The sequence below is a fragment of the Heterodontus francisci genome, chromosome 10, assembly GCF_036365525.1.
Source record: "Heterodontus francisci isolate sHetFra1 chromosome 10, sHetFra1.hap1, whole genome shotgun sequence".
Taxonomy (NCBI): domain Eukaryota; kingdom Metazoa; phylum Chordata; class Chondrichthyes; order Heterodontiformes; family Heterodontidae; genus Heterodontus; species Heterodontus francisci.
Window position 1 is genome coordinate 98,017,698 of NC_090380.1, and position 23,548 is coordinate 98,041,245.

Here is a 23,548-nt window from a genome sequence, read left to right on the forward strand (position 1 = left end):
TGGGAGTCTTCCTACTTAGCCCCAACTAACCCTCCAAGCCAACACTCTAATTGATTTAACAGTCCTGGGTAGCCAGCCAGGAGATCACCAGTAAAATAAGCTAGTTAAACTGCAGCAGTATACCTGCATACGTTGGGGAACGTTAATGTCTGGTTCTGCTAACCTGTACCAAAGATGTCTGGCCTCAGGTAAATGCGATGTGCCTGGAAAGGAAGAGATGTGGCCAGTTTATTGGGCAATCAGAAACTCTACCTCTTATGAAAGGGGGAAGGGTTCAGGTGAGGGGAAAAGGTCAAGAACATACAGCAGTGGAATGATTTGGGTAAGGATAAGCAGAGCATAACAGGAAGGAGTAGAGAATTTAACAGTGCAGAGAAAAATTGTAAAAAGTTAAAACTAAAGGTGTTTTATCTGAATGCCATAAGCATTTCTAACAAGATAGATGAATCAATAGCACAAATAGAGATAAATGGAATGGAATTGATCTAATAACCATTACAGAGATGGTTACCAAGGTCGGGAACTAAATATTCCAGGGTAATTGACATTTCAAAATGACAGCCAAAATGGTAAAAGAGGACGTTAGCCCTGATAATAAAGGATGACATAAGGACAGTAGTGAGGAAGGATCTTGGCTTGGAAGACCACCAAGTGGAATCAGTATGGGTGGAGATAAGGAATAACAAGGGTTAGAAAACCCGGTGGGAGCAGTTTATAGGCTCCTTAACAGCAGCTATAGTTAGAAAGAGTATTAATAAAGAAACAAGAGGAGCTTGTAACAAAGGTGATGGAATAATGACGGGGGAATTCAGTCTTCATATAGACTGGACAAATCAAATTGGCAGAAGTAGTTTGGAGGACGAGTTCTTGGAATGCATTCGCGACAGTTTCCTAGATCAATGTGCCCTGGAACAAACCACGGAACAAGCTATTTTAGGTCATGTCTTCTGAAAATGAGACAGGGTTAATTAGTAATCTCACAGTAAGGAATCCTCTGGGGGAGAGTGATCATACGATAGAATTTCACATTGAGTTTGAGTGATGTCTTATGTCTGAAACTTGAGTATTGAACTGAGTGTTAATAATGTAAGTTTGCTGATGGTGCAAAGTTAGGTGGGAAAGTAAGCTGTGAGGAGGACACAAAAAGTCTGCAAAGGGATATAGATAGGTTAAGTGAGCAAGCAAAAAGATGGCAGTTGGAGTATAATGTGCAGAAATGTGTGGTTATACACTTTGGTAGGAAGAACAGAACAGAAAAAAAAATTAAATGGTAGAAAACTATTAAATGTTGGTGTTCACAGGGATTTGGGCGTTATTGTAGATGAAACACAGAAAATTAGCATGCAGGTACAGCAATCTATTAGGAAGGCAAATGGTATGTTGGCCTCTATTGCAAAAGAGTTGGCGTACAAGAGCAAGGAAGTCTTGCTGCAGTTGTACAAGGTTTTGGTGAGACCACATCTGAAGTACTGTGTATAGTTTTGGTCTCCGCACCCAAGGAAGGATATACATGCCTTAGAGGCAGTGTAGCAAAGGTTCACTAGATTGATTCCTGGGATGAGAGGCCTGGCGAAGGAGGGAAGATTAAGTGGAATGGGTCTATACGCTCTGGAGTTCAGAAGAATGAGAGGTGATCTCATTAGAACATATAAGATTCTGAAAGGGCTTGATAGGGTAGATGCTGAGAAATTGTTTCCCCTTGCTGGAGAGTCTAGAACCAAGGGGCATAATCTCAGGATAAGGGGTTGGCCATTTAGGACTGAGATGAGGAAAAATTTCTTCACTCAAAAGGGTGGTGAATCTTTCCTCATTACCCTAGGGGATTGTTGATGCTCAGTCGTTGATTATGTTTCAGGCTGAGATCAATATTTTTTGAACTCTGAGGGAATCAAGGGAAATGGGGATCGGGCGGGAAAGTGGAATTGAGGTTAAAGATCAACACGCTCAGCCATGATCTTAATAAATTGTGAAGCAGGCTCAAGGGGCCTTATAGTCTACTCCTGTTCCTATTTTTTATGCTCCTTATGAAAAGATGTCTCTGTGACAGTATGAAACATTCTGTGGTGTGTCGCTGATTTACATCATTATTCTTTTTTAAATTCTACTCATTTGGTGTAAGGATGGCACCACATGAGCTTCATATGGATGAACAATCATAATTCTTGAATGCAACCATTATGCTAGTTGTGGATAAATTTATTAACATTGTTTGGAATCCCACTCCAAAGAAATTTTGTGCTGAAATACTGATAGATTGGCTGTCAGTGTGTGAGAGATAACAGATTTCAGTTAACATTTTTTTAGTTTCTGGGAATCTTTCATTACTGAGACAATCTTGTGATTGTGGAGCAGTAAACAACCCTTCTATGGAAATTTTCCTGTTTTTAATGTCCTGCACGCACCAGTACCTGGTCAATAATGGGCAAAAAAAAGTATGGAGACTAGTTTCTATCCGATTTATGCCCTTTTTGTGCATGGCATGCATGTCTAAGGCAATAAAACAGCAACACATAAAAAAGGCCCAGTGCTTCATACAAATGTAATCAGACAAAGAAGATGTTAGGAGGTATGACCAAAAGCTTGGTTAAAGAGGGTCTTAAAGGATGAGATAGAAATTGAAGTGTAAAGGTATAGGACCCAGAAGGCTGAGGTAATTTAATAACTAAGACTGGACCAAGTGAGGGCAGTCCCACTGGGCTAGACAATGAAGAAGCAGCATTGGAGGAGAATGCTGTGGTCAGTGACGTCAAAGGCTCCAGAAAGGTCAAGGAAATTGAGGGGAGAAAGTGATTGGAGAAATCAGTATTAATAAACCATATTAGCATTGATATAAAAAGGCAATGCAACAGATTAAATAATAATTACTCCATAATTATTGATATAGATATAGCAAAAGTATCTTATAGAATCATCAAAATTTACAACGCAGAAGGAAGCCATTCGGCCCATCACATCTATTTGGAACTCTCTGCCTCAGAAGGTGCTGGAGGCAGGGTCATTGAATATTTTTAAGGCGGAGGTAGATAGATTCTCATTAGGCAAGGGAATCAAGGGTTATCGGGGGTAGATAGGAGAGTGGAATTTGAAACACAAACAGATCAGCCACAATCTTATTGAATGGCGGAGCAGGCTCAAAGGCCCGAATGGCCTACTTCTGCTCCTAATTCATATATTTGTACATACCTGCCGAAAAATATCTACCTAGCCTAATCCCACTTTCCAGCTCTTGGGCCATTGTTTTGTCGGTTACAGCACTTCAAGTGCATATCCAAGTACTTTTTAAATGTGATGAGGGTTTCTGCCTCCACCACCCTTTCAGACAGTGAGTGTGAGACCTCCACTACTCACTGGGTGAAAATATTTGTCAACTCCCCCCTAATCCTTCTACAATTATTTTAAATCTATGCCCCCTGGTTATTGGCCTCCCTGCTAAGGAAAATAGGATCTTCATATTCATTCTAGCTAGGGCCCTCAATTTTATGCATATCAGCCTCCACCGTTCCAAAGAAAACAACCCCAATCTATCCAATCTTTCCTCACAACTAAAATTCTCCATTCCTGGCAACATGCTCATAAATTTCCTCTCTGCCCTAGAACCATGGAAAAATAAGAGCACAGAAGGAGGCCATTCAGCCCATTGTGTCCGCACCGGCCGAAAAAACTAGCTACCCAATCTAATTCTATCTTCCAGCACCTGGTCCGTAGCCTTGTAGGTTACAGCACTTCAGGTGCAAGTCCAGGTACCTTTTAAAAGAGTTGAGGGTTTCTGCCACCACCACCGTTCCTAGCAGTGAATTCCAGACGCCCACCACCCTCTGGGTAAAAACGTTTTCCTCATGTCCCCTCTAATCCTTCTATCAATTACCTTAAATCTATGCCCCAAATAACTGACCTGCCCCGCTAGGGGAAACAGGTTCTTCCTGTCTACTCTATCTAGGCCCCTCATAATTTTGTACACCTCAATTAAGTCACCCCTCAGCCTCCTCTGTCCGAAGGAAAGCAACCCTGGCCCATCCAACTTTTCCTCATAGCTGCAACTTTCAAGCCCTGGCAACATTCTTGTAATTCTCATCTGTACACTCTCCAGAGCAATTATATCCTTCCTGTAACGTGGTGACCAGAATTGCACGCAATACTCCAGCTGTGGCCTAACCAGCGTTTTATATATTTGTTTGAAAGCATTAAAAAAAGCATTACATCCCTGCTTTTGAATTCTATACCTCAGCCAATAAAGGAAAGCATTCCATATGCCTTCTTCACCACTCTATCTACCTATCCTGCCACCTTCAGGGACCTGGTATGGAGGGCGCTAGCTATGAAGAGAGGTTGAGTAGATTAGGATTATTTTCATTAGAAAGACGGAGGTTGAGGGGGGACCTGATTGAGGTGTACAAAATCATGAGAGGTATAGACAGGGTGGATAGCAAGAAGCTTTTTCCCAGAGTGGGGGATTCAATTACAAGGGGACACTAGTTCAAAGTGAAAGGGGAAAAGTTTAGGGGGGAATATGCGTGGAAAGTTCTTTATGCAGAGGGTGGTGGGTGCATGAAACGCATTACCAGTGGAGGTGGTAGACGCGGGCACGATAGCGTCTTTTAAGATGTATCTAGACAGATACATGAATGGGCAGGAAGTAAAGAGATACAGACCCTTAGAAAATAGGCGACAGGTTTAGATAGAGGATTTGGATCGGCGTAGGCTTGGAGGGCCGAAGGGCCTGTTCCTGTGCTGTAATTTTCTTTGTTCTTTGACCTGTGGACATGTACTCCAAGGTCTCTCACTTCTTCTACCCCTCTCAATATCCTCCCGTTTATTGTGTATTCCCTTGCTTTGTTTGCCTCCCCAAATGGATTACCTCCCACTTCTCCGGACTGAATTCCATTTGCCACTTTTCCATCCACTCAACCAAACCACTGATATCATTCTGGAGTCTACAGCTATCCTCTTCACTAACGACTACACGGCCAATTTTTGTGTCATCAGCAAATTTCCCAATCATGCACCCACATTTAAGTCCAAATCATTAATATATACCACAAACAGCAAGGGATCCAACAAAGAACCCCGTGGAACACCACTGGAAACTGCTTTCCATTCGCAAAAACATCCGTCGATTACTACCCTTGGTTTCCTGTCACTAAGCCATTTTTGGATCCAACCTGCCACATTCCTCTGTATCCTAAGGGCTTTCATTTTTCTAACCAGTCTGCCATGTGGGACCTTGTCAAATGCCTTATTAAAATCCATGTAGACCACATCCATTGCACAACCCTCATCAATCTTCCTTGTTACTTCCTCAAAAAACGCAATCAAGTTAGTGAGACATGACCTTCCGTTAACAAATCCATGCTGACTATGCCTGATTAATCTAAAAGCAAAATACTGCGGATGCTGGAAATCTGAAACAAAAACAAGAAATGCTGGATTCACTCAGCAGGTCTGGCAGCATCTGTGGAAAGAGAAGCAGAGTTAACGTTTCGGGTCAGTGACCCTTCTTCGGAACTGACAAATATTAGAAAAGTCACAGATTATAAACAAGTGAGGTGGGGGTTGGGCAAGAGATAACAAAGGAGAAGGTGCAGATTGGACCAGGCCACATAGCTGACCAAAAGGTCACGGAGCAAAGGCAAACAATATGTTAATGGTGTTTTGAAAGACAAAGCATCAGTACAGATTAGGTGTGAATATACTGAATATAGAACATCAGCAAGTGCAAACCTGAAGAAAAACAACCTGAAAAAAACAGTGGGTAAGCAAACTGAACAAACTAAGATGAAATGAAATAAATGCAAAAAATGTAAAAAGGAATGCAAAAAAAAGGAAGAAAAAATAACTAAAAATGACTAAAAATGAAAGTAAAGTGGGGGGCTGTCATGCTCTGAAATTATTGAACTCAATGTTCAGTCCGGCAGGCTGTAGTGTGCCTAATCGGTAGATGAGATGCTGTTCCTCGAGCTTGCGTTGATGTTCACTGGAACACTGCAGCAATCCCAGGACAGAGATGTGAGCATGAGAGCAGGGGGGAGTGTTGAAATGGCAAGCAACCGGAAGCTCAGGTTCCTGCTTGCGGACTGAGCGGAGATGTTCCGCAAAGCGGTCACCCAGTCTGCGCTTGGTCTCCCCAATGTAGAGGAGACCACACTGTGAGCAGCGAATACAGTATACTACATTGAAAGAAGTACAAGTAAATCGCTGCTTCACCTGAAAGGAGTGTTTGGGGCCTGGGATAGTGAGGAGAGAGGAGGTAAATGGGCAGGTATTACACCTCCTGCGATTGCAAGGGAAGGTGCCCTGGGACGGGGACGAGGTGGTGGGGGTAATGGAGGAGTGGACCAGGGTGTCGCGGAGGGAACGATCCCTTCGGAATGCTGACAGGGGAAGGGAGGGGAAGATGCGACTGGTAGTGGCATCACGCTGGAGGTGGCGAAAATGGCGGAGGATGATCCTTTGGATATGGAGGCTGGTGGGATGAAAAGTGAGGACAAGGGGAACCCTGTCACGGTTCTGGGAGGGAGGGGAAGGGGTGAGGGTAGAGGTGCGGGGAATGGGTCGGACACGGTTGAGGGCCCTGTCAACCACAGTGGGGGGAAATCCTCGGTTGAGGAAAAAGGAGGTCATATCAGAAGCACCATCATGGAAGGTCCTCTTACCCGCTCTTGATCTCTTCATTGAAAACTGTCGGCGAGACATTGGTCGTCTCAATTTCTCTGCCCCCCTCACTCACTCTAACCTGTCCCCCTCTGAACTTGAGGCACTCCGTTCTCTCAGGTCTAACCCCGACATGGTCATCAAACCTGCAGACAAGGGTGGTGCTGTTGTTGTATGGCGTACCGACCTCTACCTTGCAGAAGCTCAACGCCAACTCACAGACACCTCTTCCGACCTCCCTCTGGACCATGACCCCACCACCGAACATCAAGCCACCGTCCAAAGGACTGTCACTGACCTCATCTCCTCTGGAGATCTTCCCTCTACAGCTTCCAACCTCATAGTCCCGCAACCCCGGACAGCCCGCTTCTATCTCCTTCCCAAAATCCACAAACGGGACTGTCCCGGCAGACCCATTGTGTCAGCCTGCTCCTGCCCAACTGAACTTATTTCTTCCTATCTAGACTCTATCTTTTCTCCGCTGGTCCAGTCTCTTCCCACCTACATCCGTGACTCTTCTGACGCCCTACGTCATTTTGACAATTTCCAGTTTCCTGGTCCCAACCGCCTCCTCTTCACTATGGACGTCCAATCGCTCTACACCTCCATCCCCCACCAGGATGGTTTGAGGGCTCTCCGCTTCTTCCTGGAACAGAGGCCCAACCAGTCCCCATCCACCACCACCCTCCTCCGCCTGGCTGAACTTGTTCTCACATTGAACAACTTCTCCTTCAACTCCACGCACTTCCTTCAAGTAAAAGGTGTCGCTATGGGTACCCGCATGGGTCCTAGTTATGCCTGTCTTTTTGTGGGATATGTCGAGCATTCTTTGTTCCAGTCCTACTCAGGCCCCCTCCCCCAACTCTTTTTCCGGTACATTGATGACTGTATCGGTGCCGTTTCCTGCTCCCGCCCCGAACTAGAAAACTTTATCAACTTTGCTTCCAATTTCCACCCTTCTCTCACCTTTACATGGTCCATCTCTGACACTTCCCTTCCCTTCCTCGACATCTCTGTCTCCATCTCTGGGGATAGGTTGTCTACCAATATCCATTATAAGCCCACTGACTCCCACAGCTACCTCGACTACACTTCTTCACACCCTACCTCCTGTAAGGACTCCATTCCATTCTCCCAGTTTCTCCGTCTCCGACGCATCTGCTCTGATGATGCTACCTTCCATGACGGTGCTTCTGATATGACCTCCTTTTTCCTCAACCGAGGATTTCCCCCCACTGTGGTTGACAGGGCCCTCAACCGTGTCCGACCCATTCCCCGCACCTCTACCCTCACCCCTTCCCCTCCCTCCCAGAACCGTGACAGGGTTCCCCTTGTCCTCACTTTTCATCCCACCAGCCTCCATATCCAAAGGATCATCCTCCGCCATTTTCGCCACCTCCAGCGTGATGCCACTACCAGTCGCATCTTCCCCTCCCTTCCCCTGTCAGCATTCCGAAGGGATCGTTCCCTCCGCGACACCCTGGTCCACTCCTCCATTACCCCCACCACCTCGTCCCCGTCCCAGGGCACCTTCCCTTGCAATCGCAGGAGGTGTAATACCTGCCCATTTACCTCCTCTCTCCTCACTATCCCAGGCCCCAAACACTCCTTTCAGGTGAAGCAGCGATTTACTTGTACTTCTTTCAATGTAGTATACTGTATTCGCTGCTCACAGTGTGGTCTCCTCTACATTGGGGAGACCAAGCGCAGACTGGGTGACCGCTTTGCGGAACATCTCCGCTCAGTCCGCAAGCAGGAACCTGAGCTTCCGGTTGCTTGCCATTTCAACACTCCCCCCTGCTCTCATGCTCACATCTCTGTCCTGGGATTGCTGCAGTGTTCCAGTGAACATCAACGCAAGCTCGAGGAACAGCATCTCATCTACCGATTAGGCACACTACAGCCTGCCGGACTGAACATTGAGTTCAATAATTTCAGAGCATGACAGCCCCCCACTTTACTTTCATTTTTAGTCATTTTTAGTTATTTTTTCTTCCTTTTTTTTGCATTCCTTTTTACATTTTTTGCATTTATTTCATTTCATCTTAGTTTGTTCAGTTTGCTTACCCACTGTTTTTTTCAGGTTGTTTTTCTTCAGGTTTGCACTTGCTGATGTTCTATATTCAGTATATTCACACCTAATCTGTACTGATGCTTTGTCTTTCAAAACACCATTAACATATTGTTTGCCTTTGCTCCGTGACCTTTTGGTCAGCTATGTGGCCTGGTCCAATCTGCACCTTCTCCTTTGTTATCTCTTGCCCAACCCCCACCTCACTTGTTTATAATCTGTGACTTTTCTAATATTTGTCAGTTCCGAAGAAGGGTCACTGACCCGAAACGTTAACTCTGCTTCTCTTTCCACAGATGCTGCCAGACCTGCTGAGTGAATCCAGCATTTCTTGTTTTATGCCTGATTAATCCTTGCCTTTCCAAGTGGCAGTTTATCCTGTCTCTCAGAATTGATTCTAATAATTTACCCACCACCGAGGTCATACTGGCCAGCCTATAATTATTTGGCCTATCCCTCGCACCCTCTCCAGTGCAATTACGTCAGAACTGTACGCAACACTCTAGCCATGCCAAAATTAGTGCTTACAGAGTTCTAGCCTAACCTCCCTGCTCTTATATTCTATATCTTGGCTAATAAAGAAAAGTATCCTTTATGCCTTCTTAATCACCTAATCTACCTGTCCTGCTACCTTCAAGAATCTGTGGACATGCACTTCAAGGCCCCTCTGTTCCTCTACACTTCTCAGTATCCTACCATTTATTGTGTGTCCTCCCTAAATGCACTATCTCACACTTCTCTGGATTAAAATCCTTTACTGCCCACTTGACCGGTCCATTGATATTTTCTTGCCGTCGACAACCTTCTTCCTCACCATCAACCATACGACCAATTTTTGTATCATCTGCAAACTTCTTAATCATGCACCCTACATTTAATTCTAAATCATTTGATATATACCATGAAAAGCAAGGGACCTAGTACTGAGGCTTGTGAAACCCCACTGGAAACAGCCTTCCAGGCACCAAAACACCCGTCGACCTTGACCCTTTGCTACCTGCCACGGAGCTGATTTTGGAACCAAATTGCCATTTTCCCTTGGATCCCATGGGCTCTTACTTTTCTGACCAGTCTGCCATGTGGGACCTTGTCAAAACCCTAGCTAAAATCCATGCAGACTACATCAAATGCACTAACCTCATCCTCTTAAAGATATACACACCCATTTCAAGTTTGAGAAACTTTTATCATTTATTTACAAATATATATGTAATGTCAAAGCATAATTGTATCACTTGTGCAGGACATCAATCTGACAAAGATAACACACCCTATCCAAGTGTTCTCTTCCCCCTCCCAGCAAAAAAACTGCAACCACACTTTCCTGAAGACATTGATCACTAATGGCTAAATAATTCTACAATTAGTATTCACACAATAGATAACGTTCTTGAATACCAATAACCTTCACATGGAAGTACAAATTTGCAAACATGTTTATCCAGTATACTTCCTTTCCAACAAAACTACAAATATTCTTAAACTCTTCATATTACAGAACTTCTCCATACCATTGATATACTCATCACCACTGCCACAGAACTATGGCAATAGTAATTTCTTAATTTTTACGTAATTCTTTTCATACATCATCAGCCCATTACAAATAGGCATCCCCAAAACAAACCAATGCATTGCAGAAGCACACATTAATGAGTAAAATGTTAATAATGAAGGCTAAGGCCAATTGTATTGATGTCTACACTGCACTAAAGCAGGTGGCACTTATGGATAATTGACTACCTGTCATCTTAACTGGGCGCTTCTTATCTTGTCACAGGCTCAATATCACCAATTGGAAAGGCTCTATACTTGTACAATGAGCAGAACATTGGATAAGGTCCAGCAAAGAACAATTTCTACACATACTGAAATAGGCAATCGGAGATATCATCTAATGTTTCTGTTGCCATAAGATGGTTTCTAACTGACCTTAAATTTGATTCTCTGATCATTTCTTTGCTATATAAACTGTGTATCTATTGCATGCATTTCTTTGAAAATCCTTAAACAAGGTGACAACAATTCAGTGTTTTTGGCCCTTAATTTCTCTCCATGCATGACCCATCCTATAGAAAACTCTATGAATGCCATCAAAACCATTTTTTTAAAGTTAGCTTACCAGGAGCTGCACTTGCAGGATCTTTCTCTCTCAGTTCAGGTGAAATTGGTACACTCTCTCCAGTCCAACAAAAGCCCAAGCACAAGTCTCACAAGATCCAGATCAAATTTGCTGCTTAGTTAAAAATGTAACTATTGGATAGCCTATGGTGTAAAAAAAATAGTAGCCACCAAGCTACCCAGGTATTCAGACAGTATCCAGTTTATATAGCACATACTGCAGGAAACATTCTGAGGTGATTTACTTAGAGGGCGGAGGAGGGACAGGCAGATGAAAGCAACAAAGGAGTGGACACCGAACCTTAAATCAAGAATTAGGAGAGATGACCGAAAGCTTGGTCAAAAAGATGGGTTTTCACTCCTTTGCTGCTTTCATCTGCCTCTCCCTCCCCTGCCCTCCAAATAAACCACCTCAGAATGTTTTCTGCACTATACACTAAATAAACTGGATGCTGTCTGAATAGGTCTTAGCAATCAACAGCAGCAACAACAACTTGCATTTATATAGTGCCTTTGGCATAGTAAAATGTCTCAAGATGCTTTATAGGAGTATTATCAAACAAAATTTGACGCCAAGCCACATAAGGAAACATTAGGTCAGGTGATGAAAACCTTGTTTAAAGAGGAAGGTTTTAAGGAGCGTCTTTATGCAGGGCAGAGACGTAGAGAGGTTTAGGATGGGAATTCCAGAGTTTAGGGCCATGACAGTTAAAGGTATGACCACCGATGGTGGTGCAAGGAAAATCAGCACAAGAGGCCAGAATTGGAGGTATCCAGAGATCTCAAAAGGTTGTAGGGCTGAAGGAGATTACAAGGATAGGGAAGGGTGAGGCCGTGGGGGGATTATAAACAACGCTGAGAATTTTAAAATCAAGGCGCAGCCGGACCAAGTCATTAAAGAACTCACTGCAAATATTCTAGCTGTTTTCTTTGACATTGAAAGACAAACAACGGGTAGACTGATAAAATCTTACTTCTGATATACTTCTATGCTTAACTTTCTCAATTTTACTTGTCTGAATGTATCTTTTTTCAAACTTAGCAATTTGTATTGAAAGATAAACAAGAGTGCTTTTTCAAATTATACAGGATGATGCTTCCCTCTAGTGGCTAATGTACCGAATGAATTCAGGTATATCTACATAATCTGTCTACATTTATAATTTATCTACATTATAAAATAGAATTATTTCCTGTTACTACATTTTTTGTTCACCACACTTGAGACAAAAACTTTCCATCTCCTCAGCTTTAAATCTATCCAAGCTTTCTGCAACGTCCTGCAGCCTTACATTCCCTCCAGTACCTTTAGGTCATTGAACTCTCCCTGTTGTGCATTCCCACTTCCCGTTGTTTCATTACTGGTGGCGAAGCCAACTCTCTGGGACCCTCAGCCAAAGCCTCCACCTTTTACAACCTTTTGAAAACCTATCTTTTTGACCAAGCTTTCGGTCATCTCTCCTAATTCTTGATTTAAGGTTCAGTGTCCACTCGTTTGCTGCTTTCATCTCCCTCTCCACAAAGTAAACCACCTCGGAATGTTTTCTGTATTATGAACTATATAAGTGGAAGTTGATATCTGTGACACACTTCCATCAAAATTCAGATGCATAAAACATTAACAATAAAATTCAAGAGCTTTACAACTAAACAATCATAATTAGACGTGGTGCGTCCAGATCAGGTGATGAATGGCTTAACCAGATAAACTTAGGTCTGCACCCATTAAACTTGATGAAGCAAAAATGGGGGCCAACCAGGGGAATTGACTAGGATGGCAGAGTAAAGGTTTTGCTGTGGACAAGGGAATCAAAAGTGGACGTGAGGGAGTAGTTAAGCAGATTGATGCTTGAAGTAAGTCTTTGAACATGTTGACGCCTCACGCACCTGTGCCTATCTTTCCTGCAATTCCATGTCTGACACTCTCCAATTCAGGTTTCTACCTCTGCCCCATTACTGAAACAGCCCTAATCAAAGTCATAAGTGAAATCCTCTGTGATTGTGCTGCACTCTCTCTCTCCTTAACCTTTCTGCGCCTTGGACACACCAACACCTCTCTTGTCCCACTCTGTGGAACTGCCCTCACTTGGTTCCACAGTTAACTATCAAATTGTAACAATGGCTTCTCCTCCCACCATTACATGCAAAGTTTCCCACAGCTCTGTCACTGCCTCATCCACTTCCTCATTACACGCTACCCCTTGGCAATTTCACCCAAGACATGGGGTCAGCTTTCAAAAGCCCGCTGATGACACCCAGTTCCACCTGTCCTCCACTCTCCCAATGCTTCCATTCTGTTGCCAACCTACTTGTCCAATATCCAGTCTAGTGAAACACTGGGAAGGCTTTCTTACTTTAACCAACACCACAGAGAACAAAGAAATGAACTGCTTATTCATCATTTTTTATTCCTCAATCAACATTGCAAAAACAGATTATCTGGTCATTATCACATTGCTGTTTATGGGAGCTTACTGTGCACAAATTAGCTGCCATGTTTCCTACACTACAAAAGTGACTACTCTTCATAAGTACCTAATTTCCTGCAAAGGACTTTGAGACGTCCGGTAGTCGTGAAAGATGCTATATAAATGCACGTTTTGCTTTTCTTTTTTTCTCTTCTATCATCTAACATCTGCTATCCTCTGGCATCCTACAGTAGATGCAGCACCTACCAACATCAACGCCCACCCCCCCACCCTCCTTCCAGGGCCCCAAACACTCCTCCTGGGTGAGCTAGTGATTTACTTGCACTTCCTCCAATCTTGTATACTATATTCGCTGCTTGCGATGCATGGAGACTAAACATAGATTAGCTGATTGCTTTGCTGAACACATCCATTCTGACTGCAAGTGCGACTTTAGAGTCCCTGTCACCTGCCAATTTAATTCTCTGTCCACCCTACCTCATACCTGTCCTTTGCCTTCTGCACTGTTCCTGTGAAGCTTAATGCAAGCTCAAAGAGCATCACATCATCTTTTTACTAGGCACTTTGCAACCTCCATAAGACTCCTGGGCCATGAGAGCCTGCACTTAATTGCTGTATTTTCATTTCTATCCTCCCAACTGAGCTAACCGACTTTAATTATTCACAAATTTTGTGACTCGTATATTTTAGTTCTCTCATTTTCTCTTATTTCCTCCTTTTTTCTTACACTGCATCACTTCTGTAAGTTAGTCATCTCCTGTTCTTTGTTTAATCACTTCATAGCTTATTTGTTTTCTTTTCTTGCATTATGTGTTTTGTCTGCCTCTTTTCCTTGCTTTGTTCCTTCTTATATGTTGTTCACTTGTAATATCCTCCAGTTCTGATGAAGGATTTTGCATGAAACGTTAATGTGTCACTTCTCCCCACAGATGCTGTGCCTGACTTGCTGAGGGATTTTAGCATTTTCTGCTTTTCTTGCTTGTATTAATAGGCCTGCTCATTATGTTACTCAGAAACATGCAGTGCTTCCAATATCATGTATTGCAATAATGAATGGCTTTGAAGTTCATTGACTGCTGTGTAGGTAATGCCGACAGACTGCAAGATTCTGCAGAATGGATAGGAACACAGAAACATTAGAAATATATAGCACAGAAGGAGGCCATTCAGACCATTATGCCTGTGCCTGTCAAAAACAGCTATCCAGCCCAATGCCACTTTCTAGCTCTTGATCTGTAATCCTGTAGGTGACAGCACTTCAGGTCCGTATCCAAGTATTTGAAAAATATGATGAGGGTTTCTGCCTTTACCACCCTTTCAGGCAATGGGTTCCAGACTCGCACCACAATGGTGAAATAATTTCTTCTCAACTTTCCGCTGATCCTAAGGACAGTTACTTTAAATCTATGCCCCTTGGTTATAGAGCTCTCTGCTGAGGGAAATAGATCCTTCCTATCCAGGGTCCTCATATTTTTATACAAAACAATTAAATCTCCCTTCAGCCTCCTCTGTTCCAAAGAAAACAACCCCAGCCTTTCTAACCTTTCCTCACAGCTAAAAATCTCCATTCCTGGCAACATCCTTGTAAATATCCTCTGTAAACTCTAGTGCAACAAATCTGTCCAATACAGTGACCAGAACTGCACGCAAAGCTGAGAGGGCAGCCGGAGCCTTGGTTTAACATCTCATCCAAAAGGCACACCTCTGATAGCACAGCACTACAGCACTCCATCAGTACTACAATGGATTTCAGCCTTGATTTTTTTGTGCTTAAGTCCTAAAGTGAGACTTGAGCCCACAACCTTCTAACTCAGAAGCAAGAGTGCTACCAACTCAGCCACAGCAATCTAACTCCATATACCTGCTTTGCCCCATATCCCTTAATACCTGTGGATAACAAAAATCTATAAAGCCCAGATTTAAAATTTACAATTGATCTAATATCAATTGTCATTTGTGGAAGAGAGTTCCAAACTTCTAGCACCCTGGGTGTGTGGGAGTGTTTCCTAATTTCATTCCTAAAAGGTCTTGTTCTAATTTTTAAATTATGCTCCTTAGTCCTAGACTCGACAACCAGCAGAAAAAGTTTCACTCTGCAGTCTGTTCCCCTTAATGTCCTGAAAACTGTGATCAAATGACCCCTTAACTTTCTAACTTTCAGGGAATGGAACCCTAGTTTGCATAATCTCATCTCATAATTTAACCCTTTGAGTGCAGGTATGATTCTGGTAAACCTACGTTGCACTCCCTCTAAGACCAACATATCCTTCCTAAGGTGTGGTACCTAGAACTGCTCACAGTAATCCAGGTGTGGTCTAGCTGGGGTTTTGTACAGCTGAAGTAGGATTTCTACTGATTCCCACCTACTCCCGCCATATATTCTAGTCATCTAGATATAAACACCAGCAGTCCATTAGCCCTTTCAATTATTTTCTGTATCTGTTCATGACATTTTAATGATCTAAGTACCTGGCCACCCACCACCGCTCCCCCACCCCCACACCAAAGTCTCTTTAGGCCTCCACTCTTTTTAGCTTTTCACCATTTTAAAAGTGGTCTTTTCTATCCTTTTTAGGTCCAAAATGGATGACTTTACATTTGCCTACATTGAAATCTATTTGCCACTGTTTTAGCCATTCACTTATCATTCCCATGGAGATTAACAACAAATGAAAAGATGAACATCACAGACCTGAACCGTTAACTCTGGTTCTGGCTGCACAGCTGCTGCCAGACCTGCTGAGTATTTCCCACCACTTTCTGCTCTGATTTCAGAGTTCCAGCATCAGCAGTATTTTGCCCTATTTCACTTTCTTCTGCTTACCGGCACTGCACTCCTGCCTGATCTGCCTTGTCTGGGGAGGACTCTGTCATCTTTTATCTGCTTCTAACCAGTGTCAGTTTCCCTGGAAACCTGAAGTCGTTTTTCCATCTTCTGTTTCAGTTTTGGTTTCCGTTTCAGTTTCAATTCTAGTTTCCCTCTCAGTTAGGGTCTAAAAAATAAACAAGCTTTGTAACCATGGATTCCATCATACTTCCTCTTCCACAAACCACCCTCCCCACCCCGACCCAACCCCCCTTGGGGAAAGGAAAGCTTTACCATAGTAAAGTTTTCTTTGCAATAGTTTAGAAATATAGCAAGTTCTTAAAATCATAAACATTTTAACAAATAGCTTATTGCACCAAGGCTCCTTCGACAGCACCTTTCAAACCTGCGACCTCTACCAACTAGAAGGACAAAGGCAGCAAATACATGGGAACACCATCACCTGAAAGTTCCCCTCCAAGTCACACACCACCCTGACTTGGAACTATATCACCGTTCCTTCACTGTCGCTGGGTCAAAATCCTGGAACTCCCTAACAGCACTGTGGGTGTACCTACCCCACATGGACTGCAGCGGTTCAAGAAGGCAGCTCACCACCCCCTTCTCAAGGGCAATTAGGGATGGGCAATAAATGCTGGCCTGGTCAGCGACGCCCACATCCCGTGAATGAATAAAAAAAATACTATAGCTGTAAAACTTTCATATTCCACAATTATAGATATCGTATTTACAAAATTGTAGGGGCTTAACCAATAACAAAACCCAAGTAAATGTGACAATTAGGATTCAAACATCATTGAATTATCATAACTCAGGGTCTTCCTTCTCTTTTTTATTCCTCCTTTAAACTCTGGATAGCGCGTCAACTATTATATTGCTTTTTCCTGCAACATGAACAATTCTCGATGTAAATGGCTGTAACATCAAACTCCAATGAAACAGCCAGAGGTTCTTTGTCCTGAACTATTTTTAGAAACACAAGTGGATTGTGATCTCTATAAACCAATATTTCTCTCTGACTATTGGTTACACTTCACTTTTTTTACATACTTCAAACTGTTGTAAAGCCAGTACAAGACTTAAAGCTTCTTTCTCGATAGTTGAGTACTTTGTTTGAAGTTGACTGACCTTTCTAGGGAAGTAGCTAATAGGCAGTTCCATACCAGTATCATCTTGGAGCAGCACTGCTTCTACTCCTACATCACAGGCATCGATAGCGATTCTGAATGGTTTATTAAAATCTGGTGATACAAGAACTGGTTCTTTTATTAAAATGGCCTTTAAATTCTCAAATGCTGTTTGGCACAACTCTGACCATTCGAACTTAACGTTCGTTTTTAACAGATTAGTTACTGCGCTGAAATTAGGGACAAGTTTCCTGTAGAACACACACATACCCAGAAATCATCACATTTCTTTCTTTGTTTTGGGTACAGGAAAATTTATTATCGCCTGAACCTTGGCCTCTTGTGGTAATACTTGACCTTGACCCACGATATGTCCTAAATAAGTAACTTTGGCCTTGGCTAACTCGCTCTTTGCCAGGTTTATGACCAGGTTAGCTTTGGCCAGCCCGTCAAACAGAGCTCTTTAATGTCTGACATGATTACTCCACATGCCACTACACACCAAAAGGTCATCGATCTACACAACACAATTACACAATTCGGCAATCACTTGACTGGCCAGTGTATTTTTCATACCAAATGGCATAGCTTTACATTGGAACAGATCATCTGGAGTCACAAAAGCAGATATTTCTTTAGCTTGGTCAGACAAAGGGACTTGCCAATTTCCCTTAAGCAAATCAATCTTGGGAACAAAGACTGAGTTCCCCACCCTATCAGTACAATCCTGAAGCCTTGGCATCAAATAGGAGTCCATCATAGGTACCACATTAACCTTTTTGATAATCTATACAGAACCTATGAGAACCATTTGGTTTTGGTACTAAAACAGCAGGAGAACTCCAACTACTTAGACTAGGTCAACTGTATCATTATTTAACATGTATTGAACCTCCTCCCTGACTTTGACCAATTTAATTAAATCGAGTCTGTCGGGGTTTTGTTTAATTTGTTTAGCTTCCCCTATACCAACTTTACGAATAGCCAGAGAAGTGCAATCTACTTATACTCCCTTAATAAGTCAGTTATTTGTTTCCTCTGGTGCTCAGGTACATGTTGTAGGACCTCATCCAGACCCTCGAACACCTCAGACTTCGCCAGCTTCACTGCAGGAGGCTCAATCTGGGAACGCTCAGTCTCAGACTCATCCTCTGGTTTATCACATGCACCAGTCTCACCATCTACATTCTCTACAACCTGTGTTACACCTACACAATCCACAAGGACCCAATTAAACGGTTCAGCAAATGCAGGTATCAGTATTAATTGGGCTGGCTTAATCGAAGGCTTTGGCTTTTCAATCATCTGACGTGTGACATGTCTTGCAGAAGTCAACACATCCCGGTGCAGCTTCGGCCAGTAAAAATGCATCTTACCATTGCCTGTGTCTTCCAAGTGCCCAAATGACCTGCAACTGGTATTTCATGGGCACTTCTCAAAATTTCACTGTGGTAGCAAGGCAGGACAACAATTTGATGGACTACAGCCCAATTCTCATCAGCAGGCCATTTCAACACACCATTAACATATTGTTTGCCTTTGCTCCATGACCTTTTGGTCAGCTATGTGGCCTTGTCCAATCTACACCTTCTCCTTTGTTATCTCTTGCCCCACCCCCACCTCACTTGCTTATAACCTGTGACTTTTCTAATATTTGTCAGTTCCGAAGAAGGGTCACTGACCCGAAATCTTAACTCTACTTCTCTTTTCACAGATGCTGCCAGACCTGCTGAGTGGTTCCAGCATTTCATGTTTCACTTCCTCAGCAGAATATCATTCTTGGCATAATAACAATCAGGGACCTTTTCAGCCTCTGCCTCGGAACACACCATCTGAGAGAAACTTCTTAAATCAGGGTCTGCCTGCTGTGCCTCAATCAAAGAGGATCTGCTAAACAATTCACCACTGTTCGCCTTGGAGCCTTTGTCACCAATATCCCGATCTAAATCCTTGAAAAAAGTTTCAGCCAACCAGACACCCAAATTGTCCTCCATAACAATTCAATCCATCTCATCTTGTTTAATCCGACGAGTCTAGAATCAAGTCACAACACAGTCTGGGAATGTTCCAAGAAATTCTTACTGTAAAACCTCAGTTCTAGCAACCTCAACTGGCTTTTCTGAAACTACTGGAGACACCAATACCTTAGCCCCAGCCAAGTCATTGCCTAGCAGAAAATCTACCCGCTCAAAGGGCAAACTAGGAACTACATCGATGGTAACAGGACCAGTGACCAAGTCACATTTTATATTAACGCTATATAAAGGAACGGATAAATAGGTGCTATCTATGCCTGGAATAAAACCTTTGTGTTCAGCAAACTATCAGGAAGAAATTCATGTCACCTGTCAACATCAGTGACTGTGTTGCCCCTGTATCTCTAAAGATGAGAATTGATTTGCCTGCTTCACCAGATGACTGTGGGGGAGTATCTCCCCCTCCAACAGAAAATGTCTAGAGTTCTCTGCAATCTGATTTACTCGAAGTAAATGTGGGAGGAACTGCCTGCTTGACATGAATGCCACACGCTGGGGTAGTATCCCCTGTGGAAACACCCTTTGACTGTACACATGCAACAGACTTGATTTTCCACTTTCAACACTCACCCTTCCCATGTCCTTTCTTATGACAGAACTAGCATGTCGATCCCCTCCTCCTCTTCTCTTTTACTAACCAAGGTGGGTCTATCTCTTTACTTGTGTCATCTTCCTCAATAGAACCAGATCTCTTTTAATTATCATACTTCCTAGCTCTCCAACTTCCCAGAAAGTTTCCAAACTGGGGCTTGTAACTACTACTTTTGTGGGTCAATTTGTAATCATCTGCCATTACTGCAGAATCCCTTATTTTACCAACTTTATGTTATTCCAGATAGGACTTTATCCCCGAAGAGACATTATTCTTCCATCAGAATTACTTCCCTTCCCTAAAGTTCTCAAAATCTTGTGCAATCTACATCAATCTATACAACTTATCAAACACCATTTCCTTCACTATAGCAAATTCCATGTATGCTTGGTCCTGTTTCTTTTTTAAATTCCTAATTTTTGTTCTGTAGGCCTCTGATACCAACTCATATGCGTTGAAATAGAACAGCAGTCTTGACTCGGTCATAGCCTCATGAGTTTTCATCTGAAAAAGATGAATACACCTCCAAAGCTTTCCCTATGAAAATACTCTGCAGGTGCCCTAGACAAGATGATTTAGGCCACTTCAGATTCACGGCAATTTTCTCAAATGACACAAGTTCACTAGGTTTAGGTACTAAGCATTTATTCTTTGCCAAATCAAAACTATGAGGAGTTTCACCTGGGTCATCCTCAATTTTCACCCCCAATGCAAACCCACTGGCTTTGAGCCTTTCCATTTTCTCTTTGTGGTCGAATGCCAATTTTTGCATTCTGTTTTCATCGCTTTTCTTTCACAACACTATCCAGTTTTATCTTCTCCAGCTCGAATTCAAGTTTTCTCACTTCAAATTGTCTTTGTCTTTCTTTTTTATCTTTCTTCTCTTTCCAAGCTTATCTTCTCTAACTCAATATTGGCTAGTTAGTCATAGAGTCATAGGGTTATACAGCACAGAAACAGGCCCTTCGGCCCATCGTGTCTGTGTCGGCCATCAGGCACCTAACTATTCTAATCCCATTTTCCAGCACTTGGCCCGTAGCCTTGTATGCTATGGTGTTTCAAGTGCTCATCTAAATACTTCTTAAATGTTGTGAGGGTTCCTGCCTCTACCACCCCTTCAGGCAGTGCGTTCCAGATTCCAACCACCCACTGGGTGAAAAAATTCTTCCTCAAATCCCCTTTAAACCTCCTGCCCCGTACCTTAAATCTATGCCCCTTGGTTATTGACTCCTCCACTAAGGGAAAAAGTTTCTTCCTATCTAACCTATCAACGCCCCTCATAATTTTGCATACCTCAAACAGGTCCCCCTCAGCCTTATCTGCTCTAAGGAAAACAACCCTAGCCTTTCTAGTCTCTCTTCATAGCTGAAATGCTCAAGCCTAGGCAACATCCTGGTGAATCTCCTCTGCACCCTCTCCGATGCAATCACATCCTTCCTATAGTGTTGTGCCCAGAACTGTACACAGTACTCCAGCTGTGGCCTAACTAGCATTTTATACAGCTCCATCATAACCTCCCTGCTCTTATATTCAATACCTCGGCTAATAAAGGCAACTATCCCATATGCCTTCCTAACCACCTTATCTACCTGTGCTGTTGCCTTCAGTGATCTATGGACAAGTATACCAAGGTCCCTCTGTATTTCCTTAGGTCCTGCCACACATTGTATATTCCCTTGCCTTGTTAGTCCTCCCAAAATGCATCACCTCACACTTCTCAGCATTAAATTCCATTTGCCACAGCTCCACCCATCTTAAAAGCCCATCTATATCGTCCTGTTATCTAAGGCTTTCCACCTCACTACTTATGACACCACCAATTTTTGTGTCATCTGCAAACTTACTGATCATACTTCCTATATTCACGTCTAAATCATTAGTGTACATCAGCAAGGGTCCCAGCACCGATCCCTGCAGTACACCACTGGTCACAGGCTTCCATTCGCAAAAACAACCCTCGACCATCACCCTCTGCCTCCTGCCACCAAGCCAATTTTGGATCCAATTTGCCAAATTACCCTGGATCCCATGGGCTCTTACCTTCTTAACCAATCTCCCATGCGGGACCTTATCAAAAGCCTTACTGAAGTCCATACAGACGACATCTACACATCTGGTCACCTCCTCAAAAAATTCAATCAAGTTAGTTAGACACAATCTCCCCCCGACAAACCCATGCTGATTATCCCTGATTAATCCCTGCCTCTCCAAGTGGAGATTAATCCTGTCCCTCAGAATTTTTTCCAGTAGTTTCCCAACCACTGATGTTAGACTCACCGGCCTGTAATTACCTGGTTTATCTCTGCTACCCTTCTTGAATAATGGTACCACATTCACTGTCCTCCTGTTCTCTGGTACCTCTCCTGTGGCCAAAGAGGATTTGAAAATTTGTGTAGAGCCCCTGCTATCTCCTCCTTTGCCTCACATAACAGCCTGGGATACATTTCATCTGGGCCTGGGGATTTATCCACTTTTAAGCCCGCTAAAACAGCTAATATGTTCAAGTATATCACATTCCCCCACCCTGATCTTTACACCCACATCATCCTTCTCCATAGTGAACACAGATGAAAAATAATCATTTAAAACCTCACCTATGTCCTCCAGCTCCACACACAGATTGCCACTTTGGTCCCCAATGGGCCCTACTCTTTGCCTGGTTATCCTCTTGCCTATAATATACTTAAAAAATGCCTTGGGATTTTCCTTTATCTTGCCTGCCAATGTTTTTTCATGTCCCCTCTTCGCTCTCCTAATTACTTTTTAAGTACCCCCTATACTTTCTATACTCCTCTAGTGCCTCCGCTGTTTTCAGTGCTCTGAATCTGCCATAAGCCTTTTTTTTCCCTTATCCAATCCTCTATATCCCTTGACATCCAGGGTTCCCTGGACTTGTTGGTCCTACCCTTCACCTTAACAGGAACGTTAGCCCTGGACTCTCACTATTTCCTCTTTGAATCACTCCCACTGGTCTGATGTAGACTTTCCTACAAGTACAGTCCACTTTGGCCAGATCCTGTTTTATCATATTGAAATCGGCCGTCCCCCAATTCAGTACCTTTATTTCCAGTCCATCTTTGTCCTTTTCTATAACTGCCTTAAATCTTACAGAATTATGGTCATTATCCCCAAAATGCTCCCCCACTGACACTTTTACCACTTGTCCGGCTTCATTCCCCAGAATTCAGTCCAGTACCACCCCTTCTCTTGTAGGATTCTTGTGCTGGCTCAAAAAGCTCTCCTGTATGCATTTTAAGAATTCCGCCCCCTTTGAGCCTTTTGCACTAAAACTATCCCAGTTGATATTAGGAAAGTTGAAATCGCCTATCATTACCCTATTATTTTTACACCTTTCTGAGATTTGCCTACATATCTGCTCCTCTATCTCTCCCTAACAGTCTTGAGGCCTGTAGTACACTCCCAGCCAAGTGACTGCCCCCTTTTTGTTTTTAAGTTCTACCCATATGGCCTCATTTGAGGAACCTTCTAAGATATCATCCCTCCTTACTGCAGTAATTGACTCCTTGATCAACAGTGCAATGCCAACTCCTCTTTTACCCCCTCCCTTGTCACGCCTGAAGATTCTATACCCTGGAATATTGAGCTGCCAGTGTTGCCCCCCCCCCCAGCCATGTCTCTCTGTTAGCAATAATATCGTATTCCCACGTGTCAATCAATGCCCACAATTCATCTGCCT